This window comes from Triturus cristatus, chromosome 1_2, assembly GCF_964204655.1.
Source record: "Triturus cristatus chromosome 1_2, aTriCri1.1, whole genome shotgun sequence".
In the NCBI taxonomy this organism is placed as follows: Eukaryota; Metazoa; Chordata; class Amphibia; order Caudata; family Salamandridae; genus Triturus; species Triturus cristatus.
The window spans coordinates 86,990,583-87,007,885 of record NC_140580.1 but is presented as its reverse complement, the minus strand read 5'-3'; the positions used below and the strand labels follow the sequence as shown (position 1 = coordinate 87,007,885).

General features: G+C 46.8%; 1 protein-coding gene across 11 annotated transcripts in view; it reads left to right on the top strand.

Moving 5' to 3' along the window:
* The window catches only part of PLEKHA1 (pleckstrin homology domain containing A1), a 420,928-nt gene that overhangs the window by 250,024 nt on the left and 153,601 nt on the right, over nt 1-17,303 (top strand). The window lies entirely within an intron of this gene.

Sequence of the window (17,303 nt, the reverse complement as noted above, 5' to 3'; positions counted from 1 at the left end):
AACAAAGTAACACCAAGACTAAATAAAAATACAAGGCGTAGGAAATTGGGTTACTGCTTGAGGGTGGTGAAACACAACTCAAGCAGCAATCACAATTCTTGTCAGGATGAAACACAAGAGAACCCCAAAGTATGCTGTGCTTAACCATCTTGTAGCTTGGCACTTGGCTTAACTTAGAGGCTATGTTTCAAGTATTTATGCAGCATTTCAAACTGTAATAAAGTGAAAACACAACACATGAAAAATCCCACACCAATTTAGAAAATAGAGCAAACGTTTTATAAATTATTTGAGACCAAAATGACAAAAAAACAATTACTAGAATTGGAGATAAGCAATTTAAAAGATTTAAGTAAACAAATGGTGCTTAGAAGCAAAAAGCACCAACCGTGGTGATCTAGTCGCACTGGACTGGGACAAAGTCACACGCTCAAGTCGACCGCGATGGAGTGTAAGTCAGATACATGGACCAGGGTAGGCCCTCTGAACAAACTACCTTAAATCCAGGTTGCAGAGTGATGCGAGGCCCTGTATCAAGGATGTGTCTCACAGCTGTGCTTCAGAGGGGCTCCTAAGAGAGGTCCTGCATTGAGTATGCTTTGCGCTGTGGCAGTTCAGAGGAGTTGTGGGGTACTGTGTTTGGAATACTTCACGCTGCAGCGGTTTGTGAGGCAATCCGCTGCGCCGGTTCTGCTTGGACCACAGGTTGGGCTGGCAAACCACTTTCATGCCCACTTCCAGGGTCCAGGACCGGGGTGGCACCACTTGATGGGCAAAACTCGAAGCAAACAGAGTCCAGTGGTTTGGTTGAAGGTGCTTTTTTGTCACTGAGGCTTTGATCAGAAGGCCAGCCAATTATCTTACTCAGGCAGAAGAGTAGCAGTCCTTCTTTCTGAGCAGCACAGAAGTCCTTTGGAGTGTTCCACAGGTGTAGTGGAGTCTGAGGGTCAATTATTTATACCAGTTGCCCTCTTTGAAGGAGGAGATGTTTTTAGAGGCGTCTATCTCCATAAGTGCTTGGAATTTCCTGCCTCCTTGCCCTGGCCCCAGCTTGTCTGGGGACACAAAAGGCTAGTGTAACGCCTTTTGTAAGTATGCTCAGGCAGAGACTTTGAAATGTGCAAGTGTGGTAGGTGACAGCTCTGCTCCCTGTCAAGTCCGAGATGGCCCATCCTGGTATCACCTATCCCCCCCTTTGTCTTACTGTCGGGAGCAGTACACAAAGAACAACTGACAGCTACATCTAGTCATGCAACCTAGGATACAGACTTCAGGCACTAAATGGTTAGGATCTAAAAATGGCAACTTTCTAAAAGTGGCATTTTCAGAATAGTAACTTAAAATCCACTTTACCATTAAAGAGGATTTTAATTTACGATTCTTTGGACACCGAACTCATCATTCTGATATGCTCCCAATTGAAAGTTACCACTTATTAAATATAATGAGAAAACCCAATGTTATCCTATGGGAGAGGTAGGTCACAATTTAGTTTTTCACTACCAGCACATGTAAAACATAGTACATGTCCAACTTTTAAAATTCACTGCACCCTGCCCTCTAGGCTGTTTAGGACCTACCCTAGGGATGCCTTATACATATGTATTTAAAAGGGAGGTTTGGGCCTGCCAAGAGATTTCTCTTGCCAGGTCAATTAGCAGTTTAAAACTACATACACAGGCTGCAGTGGCAGGCCTTGTACATTTTTAAAGGGCCCACTTAAGTGTGTGGCACAATAAGTGCTGCAGGCCCACTAGTAGCATTTAATTTACAGGCCCTGGGTACATGGAGTACCGCCTTACTGGGCCTTGCAAGTAACCAAATAGGCCAATTGGGTGTAAGCAAATGTTCCCATGTTTTGAGAGAGAGCACAGGCATTTTAGCACTGGTTAGCAGGGGTAAAGTGTGCAGAGTCCTGAGGCCAGCAAAATCGAAGTCAACAAAAACAAGAGGATTAAAGGAAAAAAGTTGAGGGAAAATCATGCACAGGATGTCAGGTCTAGATCAAGGCGTACAATGACCCTGACATCTTAAAGTCAGATTCTAACTTGGACTCTGTGATAATGACCTCAGTAGGAATGAGACAGTTTTCACTCCAGAAATCCCAGCTCCACCATAGCATGAAAGCAAGTGCAAAGATGCTGTTGGACGGAAGGGTGTGGTACAGTTCCCACACATCTGAAAAATGATACTGCTCTCCTTGATCTCTACCAAGGAGAAATATATGAAGGTGAAGTCTTCAGAGAGACTTATCAAACCACTGTCATCAAGACTTTGCAGAGATGCTGCAGAAATCTATGGTGGCTAACCAGATCATTAGTGCTGCAGTTGATACATCTAAGATACTGGGATATTGCAATGCATATCTATCCGAAGATCCTCATGGTTCTGATTCACAGCCTTGAAAACTGAGGCATGATTGAAAATTAGGAATCACCCCTTTGTTGATATAGACTTCTAACCACAGATTCCTTGTGAATTTTTCAAGACACCAGACTGGGTTTTTATAGAATCCCCCTGCGCATTGTGTGGCTCTGCCTGCGGTCTATCCTGCTTCAGATGTGACGTCAGGGCCACTATATCTGCATCACCTCTGCAAGCTGTCAGTTTCTTCCTTTCCACGCCTCTAGATGCAGATCTGGGGCTCAATCGATTCAACTTTACAGAAATTCTTCTCCCAGACTTATCCAGAGTGCAAGGGTCATGTCTTCCCCCCCCTACCCTCCATAATTACATGGTTTGAACTATGTAAAGAGTGCCATCATTAGATTTCGGTTATGGACACCCATGATGCCCGGCTCTGGTGTCTGAGCTCCAAGCACAACTTTGCGTTGTGCGACTGCTGTGCGAAAATAAACTGCAAATCCATTTGCAAATGTGAAGTCAAGTCGAGGGCTCCCACTTCCAAAGCAAATCTTGTGACCGCTCATTGCCGAAGTTACAAAACATAAGATTGTTAAAAAAAAAAAAAAAGTCCCAAGAAACGTAAGAGGTTGAAGCAAGGCTCCCCATCATCCCATTATTCCTACCATTTAGAGTCAGGCGACGCCCGAGTACCGCAAGGCCTTAGAGCTGCTTACCGAATTTGCAGCCGATTCCGATACTACTCCCGATGGGCCCAGACTTCCCTAGGCAATCGGCAATGCTGCAACATCTTCAAGAATTCAAATATGCCCTTTTTTTAAACATCTTTTTATTGAATATTTTAGCTTTTAATACAGGCGGCGTAATAGTCCATCGTCATGCATCATGTCTATCATGTAACAACAGTACTGATAATATCAACCAACAATGCGGTTGTGAAGAAGACAAGATATGACATATTAATGTGTGCATTACAGTGACATCGCTGCCGGAACGCTGTTACGAGGACTTCGTCAGTGTTTCTTGTTATCTCCATATGTAATGTCAGTGCCAAGAATCTGTTGACGATGTCCATTTAAGTGAACTGTAACTAACAGTTGTTAGACCTGGTACATTGGCATGGGTCTCCCTTCCATTTTTCGCTGTTGCCTCATGTATTACTGGTGTTAGTTGCTCAGGGCACTGTGCCACTGCTGTCCAGTGCCACAGTGCAAGTGCTCCCTATTGTAAATTGATATATGATTTGTGATTCCATGATTGGTTGGTTTGGTTTACCTGTCAGACCCTAGTATAGTGCACCAGGAATGCCCAGGGCTTGTAAATCCAAATACTGCTGGTGGGCTTGCAGCACTGGTTGTGCCACCCACAGAAGCAGCCGGTAAACATGTGTCTAAGGTCTGCCATTGCAGAGCCTGCGTGCAGTCTGGTACTGTCATGCTGACTGGGCAAGTGCACCCACTTGCCAGTCCCTAAACCTTCCCTTTTCTTCATATTAGACACCCCTATGGTAGGCCCAAGGGCAGGCCGCATTGTAAGGATAAGGTAGGACATGTCCTGGTGTGTTTGGCATGTTCTAATAGTGAATTACAGCCATTTTTGTTTTTCACTATTGCAAGGCTACCTGTTCTCCATAGGCCGGAATGGGCAGTTTGGTTATTACATCTTATAATCTTAACTGACTCAGAGAACATAGTAGAAATTCGAATTTAGTATGCCTGAACTCAGGATGATAAAATGCATCTTTTAGTGAAGTTGGTTTTAACATTCTGTGTTTGAAAATGCCACTTTTAGAAAGTAAGTATTTTCTTGTCTAACCATTCAAACATGCCTCTGCTAGGCTGTTTATTCCTTTGTTCGGTTTCTGTGAGTGTCAGGGCTGGGGGATTCCAAGAGACAGGATGAGTCAGCCCAGTGGTGAATAGAGAGATCTGTATCTAGATGGGTGGGAGGAGTTACACCTGGGACCTCAATAGGGCTGTGCCTTCCCTCCACAATGCTGGCTCCACCTCCTGTGGGGCGTCTGATGTTTCTGCCCTACACTGTGAAAGGAAAGGAGAAGTCTGGTAAACAGAGTGCTCAGGAACTGGTTTGAACTGGGCAAAGGCCCCTCTGCCCTCAGAGCACAAAGGATTTGGGGGTATAAGTATTGGGACCCTGATTCCAAGAATATAGATCACTTTGGGAAAACAAGAAGAGCCTCCGCTGAGGGAGGAACCAGAAGAAGCTGAGGAGGAAACTATTCCTGAACCTGGGGGATTGGCCTGCAGTGGTTGCCTTACTGCCAAAGAGCGGAGAAAGGAACTTTGTGTGTACTTTTCTCAACTTGTGAAGGAACTCCAAGGGCTTGGAAAAGAGCTTGCCTCCTGCTGAAGTCTCAGGAACAACAAACTTCACCCCCCAGCTCCCCAGAGTTCTTTGGAAGTGCCTGCTGCTGTTGTTGGGCCTTCTGAGGGACTGCGTGTCGCAAGGAGCTGGAAGCGCGACTCAAGAAGGAGAAGCGTGCTGCTGTCGGAGCTGTTGTCCCCGCATCGCGTAAAGTGTGTCGCCGCTGCAGCATCGCATCGAGCGGAAGCGTCTCGCATCATCCAGGAAGTGTCTCGCAACGCCGAAGAAGCGTGTCGCCATCACAGCCATCGTAGCTGACGCATTGCACCGCATCAAGAGAAGAGTCTAGCATCGAGGAAGAAGCGTGTCGCCATCGCAGCCATTGTAGTTGTCGCATTGCACCGCATCAAGAAAAGCGCCTCGCATCCATGGAGAAGCGTGCCGCCGTCGGAGCTGCTGTAGTCGCATCGCGTAAAGGGGTGTCGCCGCTGCAACATCGCATCGAGCAGAAGCATCTCGCAAACGCCGGAGAAGAGTGCCGCTGCCAAGACCGCTGTCGTCGCATTGCGTAAAGTGTGTCGCCGCTGCAGCTGAAGCATCGATTCGAGACTTCTTGCAACATCGGAGAAGCGTGCCGCATCTGGAAGATCTTCACGTCTTTATTTCTTTGCACCAAAAATTTCATCGCATCAACATCGTTGCAACACTTTCGTTGCCCTGCGTGTCGCATCTAAAAAGGTACATTGACTTAGTGTCGCATTTAAGAACTAAAGAGAACTAAGCAAAATTCTACCATCTAAAGTAACAGTATTGTGTATTTTTGTCGTTTAATGGTCTTGTGGTAAATCTATATAAAGAATACTTATTTTTTTATATAAAACCTGTGTGGTGTCCATTTGTAGTGTTGTCACTTGGTTACTGTATGTTCACAAATGCTTTACACACTGCCTCTGAGATAAGCCTGTCTGCTCGTGCCAAGCTACCAAGGGGGTGAGCAGGGGTTATTTTAGGAGTGTACCCCCTTACCCTGACTAGAGGCGAGGGTCCCTATTTGTCACAAGTACCTACCTGTGCCAACTAGAGACCCCCAAGTCTAACAACAGTAAAGAAATCTAAAACAGAAAAGATTCAAACCTGCCCTTTATAAAATATTTTGAAACTCCTCCAGATATCTCTGGCATGCCAGTAGGCTCCAAGCATCAGAGACTGCATCAAGTTGCGTTGGCAATGCGTTTTTGACCACTCCTTCAGACAGAGTGGAAATGCATGAAGACATTTCAAGTGGATGTTTTTATTTGCCAGCCTTGCGCTCAGGTCAATAATTACCAGCTACCTCCTGGCGAGATGCTCACCTGTGTTCGGTGGACAAAGTTGCGGACATCTTACCAGCTGTCCTAGATGATATCTGGCTTACACAGAAGTGGCTTGTACACTCGGGTCAAAGGAAAGTGCTCCATTCACTCCGGCTTGAACACTATCTGTCTGTGTAGGATAGTGGAACCATTGCGGTACATTGGCACCACTCCTTGAATTGCTCCAGGAGTTGGTTGGTTGTTGGAAACGTGGGGGCCACGAGGAGAGGAGAACCACGCTCCTGCATTTCCCTTTTTGCTGCTGTCCTGCGATCATCTTGTTGTTGCTGTTCCCACTCGCGTTTCCCGCTTCGTGGGACCGCTCGCAGCTGGGGGGACCGCGGAACAGAGGAAGGCTCACTACATCGCCCACAATCCATCTGGGCCTGAAGCCGCCTCCCCGTCCCGCCCTCTACAGGTGGGATAAATTCAACCCCTGCACCGCGCATTGCGGGAGACTCTGTCCACTGTTCCTGAGAGGATTGTTTGTTTGAACAGTGGGGGCCACGAGGAGAGGAGAACCACGCTCCTGCATTTCCCTTTTTGCTGCTGTCCTGCGATCATCTTGTTGTTGCTGTTCCCACTCGCGTTTCCCGCTTCGCGGCAACCGCTCGCAGCTGGGGGGACCGCGGAACAGAGGAAGGCTCACTACATCGCCCACAATCCATCTGGGCCTGAAGCCACCTCCCCGTCCCGCCCTCTACAGGTGGGATAAATTCAACCCCTGCACCGCGCATCGCGGGACGCGCGCGGGCCCGGGCAAAGGGCGGGCCGTCTGTGGCCATCCGGGGCTGGACAAGGCTGGGCTGGGCCTCCCCTCTGAAAAGTGTTCTAGGAGGTGCACGGGTAGCAAGTATTGTATTTTATGTGACTGTCAACTGGAAGAATTCCTTTACTAGGCACAGCTAGAGGTTCAATTAATTATCTTTGCTGAGGCGTTTATGCCAATGTGTACACGATCTGGTAGGGGCTCGAGGGGGGTAGTTGGGGCTGGTGCTGGTTGTGTTTCCGGGACTATGGACCAATTTATTACCCGGGTTGTCACGGTAATTGAAAAAGAAATTGCCATGACAGAACGGCGTCTTTCTCGGGAACCCCTGATTGGCAAACGCTCATCGTTGGGCTCTCTGGCACTAGCCCCCTCCCCAGTACGCCCAACTGTCCCTCTAGTTAATGTCTCACCTGCTCATGCACCTGATCCTTTAGTTAACGACTTATTAGACCCTAACCATCCACGGGTTGTCGCGATCAGGGCTAGCCTGGACCGGCTAGAGAGCTTGTCTGCTGCGGCTCCGATGGGCGGTGAGAGCGTCCCGCTAGAGCCACGGCTGATTGAGACTTCTGCACTCTTGCTTCCTGTTGCTACCTTACCTCGCCAGGTGGATTCTTCCGCCCCTTCTGTGCCCTTACCACTGGCAGCAAAAGGCCTAGCTGCTAGTAAAAGGAAACGTCCGGATAGTCCACGTAAGGGCAGTTATCTAAAACCCTTTAAGAAACCTAGGAGAGTTGGAAGTAGGGTGGGTTGGTCTCATAAGGGTGCAGGGGTGGGTCCCGGTCATCCCCAGGGGCAAAAAGGGGAAGTAGCCACTGGTATTATTGTAGAGAAGACATGTGTGGACTTGACGTCTGACCCCCCTGTATCTACTGAAGGCCCCACTAACGAAATTCCATTAATCACCCAGCTTGAAAAAATCGTGAAATCATTGTTGATCCCGGTACTAGAGAGAGTGAAGGGGCTAACAGAACGACTGGACAGATTTGAGCAAGTCACCCTTGACAATTTCTTCTCCCTAAAATCTCTCATTAAACTTCATTCTAGGATTAGGGAGGATGGCTTAACTGGGAATCCTGCTCCGCGTGAACTACCTACTGCCCCAATAAGTCTATCTAATACCTGTGGGGCAGCCAAGGGGGTGGTTGAGGAAAATAGCCCTGTTGTACAAACTGCGGCCTCCTCTGGGGCTATCCCAAAGGTTGGGGCGGCCACAGTGGGGGTCTCAGCGAAATCTTAACGCAGCACTGGGTAACATTGCCCATCCAGTGATGACTGCGGGGTTTGTGGGCCCAAGTACAAGCGGTACCGCTATGATAAATAAACTTGGCGATAATAACTGTACTGGTACTAGTAATACTAAATCTGGCAAAATAACTTCAATTCACACTTCTCAACCAAGAAATGGCCCAAGCATCGTGCCTGTCCCCATTCCTAATTTACCCCCTGACTGCCAGCCATTTGTGGCAGTACTTACTGGGGTCCCTGTGCTGAAACCAGGCAAACAGGAGTCTTATGCCGAACTCAAGAATAAAATCTTATTTTGGCTGAAAGAAAATAGACCTCTCCCTAGTTCACTGGGTGGTCGGGTTATCCATGTGAGGAGGGTTAGCTGGTTTGGCACCCGGCCCAAAGACATAATGGGGGACTGCATTATAGTCAATTTTGAAGACCCCAGGGTAGCCACCTATGTTTGCAGCTTTAATAATAGTGAGGGAAGTATGGGCTCCAATATAGGAATTGGTACACGTGACCTTAGTTTTTTTAATCACCATGCAGCCCCTGTACGGTCTGCTAGAGCGGCTAGTTGGGAGGAATGGAATGGCAGGCATACCTCTTATTATCCCCACCACTCCAGCCTGCTTCGTCAAAATTCATGCCCATACCTCACTTGGCCCTGGCAGAATTGTTGACAAAAGAGTGACCGACCTCTCACGAAGTCACCTGCCGTATATGTTGAAAAAGAGAGTGTTGTTACAGATTGTAAAGGGGTAGTTTTGGACCCACCCTGTCATAACCCATTTCTTTTTGAGGGTAGTGCTCCGTCCCTTATCGTGGAGTTAACAGGTTATTCAAATCCTGATGAGTTTGCCTCTGATGCCCCAAACCAGGTGGAACTGGCGAGCGATGTACCAACCATCTCTGCATTTCAGGATAGTCTACCTGTGCAGAGGCTACCCCCTGCACAGCCTGCAGTTGATGGGGAGGTTTTGAAGATTGTCGGCTGGAACATAGCGGGCATTTCTCGTAATTTGGACATACCGGAATGGAACTCTTTTATTGAGTCATTCGGGATATGTTTATTCCAGGAAACCTGGTGTCTGGAACCCCGTTACAAGGTTGGCTATACTACCTACTTTGTACCAGCAATTCCTTCGTCCGCCGGGAGAGGTCGACCTTCAGGCGGTCTATTAATCTGGGTAAGCATCTTATTAGGGTATCACATAAGGTGCATAGAAATTAAGTCCCCAGACTTGCAGAGACTAGTGGTTAGAGGGTCTTCCGGGGGGCGGACTTTAGAGATCTTTAATATTTATGTTAGATCCCCGAAAGGGGGCACGCCCTCATTGACCCTACTGGGCTTAGAGGATGCACTCAGATCTTGTAGGACTGATTCGTATGTCATGTTAGCAGGGGACTTCAATTGCGCTTTTGAACCCCTTGCTGAGGATGACATACTAGGCACCCAAGAAGAAGATGTTAGAAGAGGGATTCCATCCCTGTCAATTCCACCCATCAAGAGCTGGACCCAAACTGCTATCCATTTAAATGCCCTAACCCTGGAATATGGTTTGAGGGCAGTAAATGGACGGTCAAAGTCGGACTCTTGTGGGGCCCATACCTTCAACAGGGTAGGACATTCATCTCGAATTGACTACATCCTGTTGAATTTCAAGCTCTGGGGTCATCTGTTGGATATGGCAGTCCTCCCCTCATCTGACAGCGATCACAATTCGCTGTCTTTGACACTGTCCCCTATGTGGACAGTTGTGGAGAAACTGCAAGCCCATCATGTGTGGAAGTCAACAAGTGACGTTTGCCCCTCGAATTGCGGGAGGCGCCTTAAATGGAAAAATGTGGCTCTTGACGAAGGCAAGATCGTGTAAATCAGATCAATCATGACCAATGCCTTGTTCAGACTAGATTCCTTTATGCCAAATGACCATGAGATCTCTACTCTTTTTAACCATACTACCAATGCACTAGGTGATCTCTTCACTATGCGAAACCCAGGTCATAGGGCCAACAAGACAGGGCGCCCCAAGGGTAACCCTGGCTGGTATTCTGGGAGGGATTCGAAGGGTTTTTGGGATTTAATAAGAACCAGGGACAAACCCATGGATTCCCTTATAACATGTAATATCCCTGAGGCGTCATGGTTTGACCATTTTTCCAACCTTTATACTGTGACAACGGGGGTTGGAATAGATCCAGTCGAAACATTTTTGGTTGATTCTTCAGGGTTGAGTGAGGATCTCCTGTTTACAGGGAAGGAAGTAGAGGATGCGATTTCGTGCCTTATCCCAAATAAAGCTGCGGGGCCGGATGGGCTACCCGGGGATTTGATTCGTATGAATTCATTAGAATGGGAAAAGCTCATAGCAGCATTGCTCAACGCAAGCTTCTATGATGCCCCTCTCCCAGATTCCTGGATGGGCGCTGAGGTCGTCCCAACTTTTTAAAAAGGGAGTCGGGACGATCCAGCTAACTATCGCCCTATAAGCTTATTGGATTCATCGCAAAAGGTGGCAGGAAAGGTGGTCTTAGGGAGGATACTCCAGTGGGCAGAGGAGAATAGGATACTTTCTGATTTTCAGGCGGGCTTTCGGTCAGGTACTGGGACCATTGAGCAGTCATTTCGTCTGCTGTTGTTATATTGGAAGGTGGTTGTGCTGGGCAAAGGTAGTCTGTACCTTGCTTTCATAGATTTACGGACTGCCTTTGACCTAGTGTCCCGCAGCCGCCTATGGAGGGTGTTGGCAGATCTGGGTATGCCACCGTACCTATTATCTTTGATAATTAAGTTTCATGCGGATAATTTTGCCCAGGTTCGGTGGGGTAACCAGGGTCAAAAGACTGCCCGAATAACTGTAAATAGAGGTGTCCGCCAGGGCTGTGTTTTAGCCCCCACTCTGTTCTCATTATACGTCAATGGAGTGGTGGAGCATCTCTTACAAAATCCTTCTGATGCTCCATCCCTGGCGGGCAGGAGAATACCTACTCTATTATTTGCAGACGACACTCTCTTGATCTCCAAGACCCCAGTAGGGTTGCAGAGCCTTCTTGATAGGTTCCAAATGTTTTGCAATCTGAGGGGATTAGAAATTAACACGGGAAAGACCAAATATTTGGTCCTGAATCCCCCGAAGAAAAGGGGCAGGGCACCTGTACTGAACTCAGTGACCCTAGAAAGGGTCAAGGAGTTTGACTATCTAGGAATTCGCCTCTCTGACACCATGAGGTGGAATTGTCACCTCCATAAAATGCTGTTAAACCACAAAAGGGTGGTGGGGGCTCTGCTAAAAGAACAACGGTCCTCCACCCTCAAACCAATTGCCCCAGTACTTGACATCTATAAGGCAAGAAGGGTGAGTGCGGCGCTTTATGGAGCAGAGCTTTGGGGGGGCGCAGAATGTGGATCAGTTGACCCGTTCAGAAAATAAATTTTTGAAAGATATAATGAGCCTTCCCTATAGTACCCCCACCCTTCCCCTATTCCTTGACATGGGCTGTTGCCCTATTAAAGACCAGGCAAGGTTGTGCCCTCTACTTCTTTGGGGTCGCTTATGGAGAGTTCCGGAGCTTGTTAGTTATGCGGAGGGGCTAAATGAGGTTTTATCAATGCCTGGCTGGTACAAAATAGGATGGTTGAGGGATGTTAAACGACTGCTGGGCGAGTTGGGTCCTGGAGAGGCCTGGCAGTCCAGGACCGCACCGCCCAAGTCTGTCCTAAAAAAACTGTACTGGAAATGGGTAATGGATTCCAGAAATACTAATCCTAATCTATGTAGATGTGCTGCTGATTTCTTATTAGTAAAGGAGGTGGCACTACTCGAGCCCTATATCGATATTATTTCAAAATCTAGAGATAGGGCCTTATATTTTAAATTCAGGATAGGTACACTGCCTGTGTGTGAGCTGACCGCTGGATGGAAGGTACCAGTTCAGACTACTCCTTTTAGCCCTTTCTGCGAGACCAGGATTGAGTCGGTCCCTCACCTTTTATTCGAATGCCCTGCATATAAAGCCCCTCGCCTTAGGTGGTTGAAACCCCTCTGTAAAGAGCTAGGCACAAGACAATGTAGTGAGGCCTATCGTATTTTAAAATCTGACACTCGCCCTCTATTTGTCTGTGGTTTGGCGAAGTTTTTAAACTGGGCATGGTTGATCAGAACAAAAAGGCTTTTGTGTGTTGTTTAATCATGGTTTTAAAATTGGATTTTTATGTAATTTATTCTTGCTATTCGTATCTTGATCCTGTATAACTGTTTTCTTATGAATTGGCGTTTTAGTTTTTTAAAGAATGATGTAATGTATTGCTTTTAAAGATATGTTTTATATCGAAATAAAGCCAATTTGACTGACTGACTGACTGAATTGCTCCATGGGCTTGTCTACAAATGTCTAGAAAACAGTAATGGACATGCCCTTTGATGGCACCCACCTCTTTGTACTGAAGGCAGTCTCTGCCTTGGAGAGGGTTAATGAGAACAAGGCTACATCACACTCCCTTGGCTTCGCTCCACCTGTTCGACAGTTCCCAACAGCAATTCTGCACCTTTTGGGGCTTCAAGCAGGGAATGCCAGCAGAGGTAATGCCAGATAATGCCTCTACACCAGGCCTCACAGTACTTTCAAGGTAGGAGGGGAGAAGGCTGACAGCGTCCAGGCCACCAGGGGCAACGATTTACCCATACCCTAGCCCCCTCCTTGCAGCTGCTGCAAAACCGCTTCAACTCACCCTAAGCAGCACACTATTGCCCAGTGCGGGTCGCATCATCTTTTACCTCCCTTAATGGAGGAGCTTAACATCTGACAAATGGGTGCTCCAGATCATGGAACACTGTTCTCCCTACTTTTCTTGTCCAAATAATCGGAAATGCCACTTAAACTGCCAAATCTAAGTTTTCTTAGCCAAGGGAGCCATAGAGAGGGTGCTAGCAGCAGAAATCATGACTGCGCGTTACTCCTCTTAATTTCTGGTGGCGAAAATAAATTAAGGCTTTTGCCCTAACTTCGATCTGCACTCTTTGAACTTCTTCCTTTGAATCCAGGAGATATTCCTGTCCTGCAATTTCACAGATGTTACCTCTGGTTTGAGGTAGGCCCCTCGCACTTTCGGTTCTCCGCACTCCCCTTTGGCCACACCAGTACACCTCATGTGTTCACTAAGGTGATGGTCGCAGACTGATCTGCAGAGGTTGGGAATATCAGTCTTTGCATACCTCGGTGACTGGGTGCTGAAGTCTGGCTCCCATCAAACCGTCATAGACCACTTCTAGATGGCTGCCGACTTGTTGAACTTGTTGGACTCCTCCATCAATATGCTGAAGTGACACCTGACTCGTTCACTATTTCTCCATTTTATTAGAGCCATCCTGGACACGGAGCTCTTTCGAGCCTTCCCTCTTCGCCAATGAGTCCAGGACATCCAGGCTATGATCTCGATGTTTCAACCTTTGACATTTGTCTCCGTGAGAGCAGCTCTGATGCTTCTTGGCCTCCTGCATCCTGTTTGTGGACCACAACTGGTGGCACATGCTGGCTTTGCAATGGGAACTGACACTTGTGGTATTCTTATGGGATTTATAGTCCTGAATTGACTGGTAACTTTTAGCTTATGAGCCAGCTGATGATAATCTACTACATACCCATTATGAGCACGACTATTTCAGGGCCATCGTTAGTGTCAATTTTGTTAGTGAGACCCCTAGTATAGTATGTCAGACTGGCATCAGTATTGTATAGTTACTATTGTGCACATACACAGTCACCATTTTGTCTAGAACATGCACACTATTTCAAGAATGAACACCATTATGCCAGTGATAGCTTGGAATATGTAAACGATGGCAACAGTATATCATGGTTGGCGACCGTTCTGAAAGGGGCGGCCTCAAGTATCCATAGAATGCCCAAAATAAATCCTTGCTGGACCTTAACAGGCCAAGGCTGCTGTTTCACAATGGAAAGGCGTAATTAAGCTTAGAAGGCCCACAACATGTTAAGGATTGGTGCAGTTGTCCAGAACCCTCAATATGTCAGCTGTAGCCTTCATGCAAAGAGACCACTATTTCATGCATGTACACCCTTAAGCCAGACCTCAGTTATACTCTCCATAATCACAAATATGCAAAGAATACTCACAAAAAGTCAAGGATGGGCACGTTCATGTCACAACCAACATAATCTCATCCATGGGGTTAGTAGGCTTCAAACCTATGCCAGGGCCACCATTATACCGGTCTTCTACTCCTCTCATGGCTCCACTGCGGGCAGAGCATCCCATCCTCTGCTGCGGCCAATCCTGAAGCTGCTCTCAGGCATTAGAGCAGCTTCAAGATTGTCCTAAGCGCCCTCGATTTGAGCTCCCAGTGAGGTACTTGGAAGTTGAAAAATAAAACGATAATAAACCGGTTTTATTATCATTTCTTTTTCAACTTTTGAAGCTGCTGGCAGGGAGGGGCGATGCTCCTCCGCCATACTGGAGGAGCCGCCGATGGATATGTCAACATAAATCCAGTCACTTATACACATAAAGATACACAAGCTCTTCACTCCTCTGATAAACTCTCAGTCCTGTACAGAATGGGGTGCTGCAAATGATACTCTAGCCCCACGTTCCTCTGAGTCTGTGTAAACTGTGCAATGGAAGAGCTTGGTATCTACCTGGAACATGATTTGCCACTGCTGCTTTCTCACTTGGGTCCTTGCTTTCCTTACTTGTGACTGAAACTGATGGGCAAGTAAAGATTTGGGATTTTGTTCTCTGTACCAAGCACACGACATGCGCAATGAGTGCTAAGATTCATTGGACTTCGATCTATATGCAATGCACTCCAGAGGCAAATGTTAGATAAGCTGCAGGCCTGTGATTAATCCTTTTTCATATGTTCAAATGTCTACACAAGTGGTGGCTAACAATAGGTGTGCTTACCCACAATGCACTAATAGATCAGTAGCCACCAGTTGTTCTACTTGCTCATTGATTTGAAAAGTATTATGAGACAGTTGAGCGACTATGAACTATTGTAACTTAATTTAATTCTTCATTGATCTCTGATACTTTTACATCTTACTTTGATTTTTGAAAATTCTTGTCCTTTTTCCCTGTGGGAACTCAGTTGCAGCTCACATGAGAGACTGAGACTACTCCCTCCCATTGGTTTTCAGATGGAGTACTATTCATTGCCACAAACGTCGAGTGGGGTTTAAACAGTTGCATTGCATTACTTTATTGTTTTGGGACAAGGCGATTTTCCTAGAATCATCACTGAGTTTTGGTGGTTCGCTAGAGACTGCCTTAACTACCATAGCTGGCTTTTGCAGAGAGCATTGTAACCAATACTTTAAGATATATACTTGAGTATGCTTGATGACTTTCTTCTATATTTCAATTCCATGCTTCTGATTTGATGGCTGTCCTCCCTATTTTTGTATCTGTCCTGCTCCAGCTGTGTTTAGGTTTTCCTTCCTTTTTTTGATTGATTCAGTGTATCCTTCCACTGCTGATGTCAAAAAATCATTTTAATTTCTATCTTTTTGTGTTTTTGAAATTTTTTTTAGCATTTGATGGGAGTGTTTCTTTCTTTTCTTTTGCTCTTTCCCTTTCTTCCTCTGTTCCCAACCACTCATCCTCAGTTCCTGTGACCCTTGCTCCCATTGACCTCCACTCCTTCATATTGCGCACTCTGCCTGCTGCGCCTCACTGTCTACTCACCACATCCAATTCCAGATAGATGTTATTGGCTTTGGTAATCCTTGTAAAATTGTTCAGGTATTAGCAAAGTCAGTAAAGGTGGGCGGCCATCTTGAAATGTTCATTTCTGTATTTCCAAGATAAGTCATGTAGCATATAGATGCAGCATAATGGCCATGATAGAAGCATAGAAAATAATGCTCCAATATGGCGGTCAGCAGCTGTTGCCAGTGCTTGTGATGCTGTTTTACAAGCAGTGGCAAAACCAGTGGCGGTGCCAGTGCACATTTTCAAATGTTACTTTCTGTGCTTCCAAGATGGCAATCATTTTGAGTTTACTTGCTTATTAATGGCTATTTTAAGATTGTAGCTTAAAACAACCCAAAGTGCCCCTCTCCTGTTTTAGCTTTTCCAGTTCTTGCGCAGCATTAGAAAATATTGACTTTCCCAATGCTTGCACAGCATTGACAAAACTAGTCCTGTTCAACCCTCAAGCATTGGAAAAGTGAGACTAGTTGGCTTTGCCAATGCTTGTTGATAAGTTTTCCTTATGCTGAAATTCTATGCTGTGCAAGATCTTTGCCTCCTGAAGGCCTTTGAGCACCAACAGTCATTGTTAATGTAGCTTCAATGGCTTGCCCACAGTGAGTCTCAAAAGAGGTTCCTTGAAAAGCAGTCATGTTCAAAACACTCAGTACAGTGGACATATGTCCCTGTGGGGAATCTGTTGGGCCACTGTTTCACTGTGTAGAGAGGTCCCTTGCATATAAAAGAAGAGTGCAATAATCACCACAGTGAGTACATTGGTGTCATCAGACCAGTGCATGGTCCCATTACAAAGGTGTATAATCAGTAAAGATGGTTTGAGGTGATCCGCAGCAACTACAGGTTAGTGTGCACTTGTGTAGGAAAAGGTAAGTGTTATTTCTCTGTAGAAAAGCTGAGTTTGGTGATACACTAGTGTTGTGAGCTCTGACATATGGTTGCTCGTTTTCAGCCCTGTAAAGGTGATACTATCTGTAAGTGTTGGTTAGAATGGACCTTGTGTTGAGGAGCAATGATAGGCATGTACCCTTTTTAAGGAAGGAGATAACAATTATGATAGTAAGTTTATATGGAAGAGGACATGTGGGTGGCTTCTATAGTCTGAGGTTGTATAGTCAGGTGTATACTTAACCCGTTCCGTGCTCATGACGGAACCACTCCGTCATGAGACACGGGTGCACTGTGCTCATGACGGAGTGGTTCCGTCATGCTGCGGCCGTTAGCGGCTGCTCCGCCCACGCGGCGCTAATTCCCGCCTGTGCGGGCGATTAGCGCAGTTGGCGGAGTCGTGACGGAACCACTCCGTCATGAGCACAGCTCACCCGTGACTCGTGACGGAGTGGTTCCGTCACGAGCACAGCGGCACCGCAACTGCCCCCAAACCCCCCTCCCCCCCCCCCCCCCCCCCCCCCCCCCCCCCCCCCACCGCCACGGCGGAATTCCTGCCGCGGCGAAGGGGTTAAAGAGGTGGTAGATGCAAAATGTTAACGATAAATGGATTGAGTGGACCATTGTGAGGGGAAAC